Below are 2,025 nucleotides of genomic sequence, written 5' to 3'. Positions count from 1 at the left end.
CGAAATGTTGCAGATAGGACAGAGCGGGGTGAAGAGCAGGCTTGGTCCTCTGGAAGCCTAACCAGCCTTCTCTCAGGAAGAAGCTACATGAGTCAGAAATGACAGGTTTCAGCAGCAGCTCCTCCACCACCAGCCTTCCAGCAAATCATTGCACCTTAGCCGTTGAATGGGAATGAGCCCCACCCCTCAGATGTGCTGACGACACTGGTGACCAAGACTGTGTGGGCACGCAGCAGGTGCTCAGTGTGTGCTGACGGAGCTCAGTGAAAATGTGGGTGTGGGCAAGAGCTTCGTCTTCCTGAGTCAGGAGCCAGGCTAGGCTAAAGGTTCTTCTGGTTTTTTCTTTTTTTAAGTTGAAGTGTGTAGTTGACTTACAAAATGGCTGTTTTTATATATAACACACACACACATATATATACACATTTTCTTTTTAATATTCTTTTCTGTTATGGTTTATCCCAGGAGATTGGATAATTCCCTGTACTATCGAGTAACACCTTGTTTATCCATCCTATATATACTAGTTTACATCTGCTAATCCCAAACTCCCAGTCCTTCCCTCCCCCACCCTCTCCCCCTCTTGGCAACCACAAGTCTGATCTCTATGTGTGTCTGTTTCTGTTTTGTAGATAGCTTCATTTGTGCCATGTTTTAGATTCCACACATAAATAATATCATAAGGTGTTTGTCTTTCTCTTTCCTGCTTTACTTAGTATGATAATCTGTAGTTGCATCCACGTTGCTGCAAATGGCATGATTTCATTCTTTTCTTGTCTGAGTCGTATTCCATTATGTATGGGTACCACACCCTCTTTATCTGGTCATCTGTTGATGGACATTTAATTTGTAAGAATTCTTAACCTGAAGATCTAGAAGTCTATGGATGCCTGAAATTGTATGTAGAATTCTGTATTTTTATATATACATAATTAATAGATTAACATATTTCATGCTTACTGTTTGGTAGGTTCTGCATATATTACCTCATTTATTCTTCTCAATAACCATGTGGAAGTAAGTACTATCATTGTCTCATCTTATATGTATGCATTTTGAGGCTCATATACCTATGAATGGCTAAGCCTGGTCTGTGACTCCATGCAGCACCATTGTGCCAATTGCTTTGACATTTTTCTGGAAGACAGAAAGATTCTGAAGGCACCCGTGATACAGAGAAGCCTGGATGAACAGAGAAGAAACCTGAGTAGGTTTGCTCTGTCCCAGTGAAGGGCCTGGGTCAGGAGTGCCACCTCAGGGTAAACTTGTTTTCTGTGTTTTTTTTCTTTCTTGCTTCCTTGTTACGGGCACGAAGGCGCCAATCTGTTGGATTTGCAAAGCTCTTGGAATAACCCCTGCTTCTGGGAAGGGTGGCAACAGGGGGCTCTGCCTCGCAGTCTTCCTCTCTGGCTGCAGCTTCACACGTCTCATGGCTCCCACACCCCAGAGGGAGCATTGCCCTGCTGATGTCTTGGGAATGTGGCAGCTCTGTGTTTGTAGTCATCCAGGGCACTGCAATGGTGAGCTACCCTCACAGAAGGCCCCTTCCAGGTACCCAGTCTGGATGAGGTGCCCCCAAGCAGATAGCAGAAGGGAGGAGAACGACAGATGTCAGAGAGCAAGGGCAAGACAAGACTTAGGCCCCCCACCCTATGCTGGTAACTCAGGCTAAATAGATCTGCACTTTGAGGGTAACATTGCTGCATAGCAAATGATTACTCTGTATGGGGTCCCTTAGATAAAGACTAGGGGCAAACCTCTCTAAGCTTGGAGCTAGGAGATCCTTTTGCTTCCTATTTAGCTGGTCTGCACTCTTCAGTTAGATAAAGGAATGCTTCATTTTCTACTGTTTCCTTTTTGCCCGCTGTGCAAAAGCTCCCCTAATGTTCACTTGCTTTGCTTTCCCCTGCCACGGTTTCTTAATGAGATTCTTACTCCACCTCACCCAAACTCTGCTTTTGTAATTTTAGTGCTCTGTGCCCTAATGTGTGTTGTAAACTGCCTTGAGTCTGTTTTGGAAAAGAAATG

The sequence above is a fragment of the Capra hircus genome, chromosome 2 (assembly GCF_001704415.2).
Source record: "Capra hircus breed San Clemente chromosome 2, ASM170441v1, whole genome shotgun sequence".
NCBI lineage: Eukaryota > Metazoa > Chordata > Mammalia > Artiodactyla > Bovidae > Capra > Capra hircus.
The sequence above is the reverse complement of the archived record's forward strand: the minus strand, read 5'-3'. Positions refer to the sequence as shown.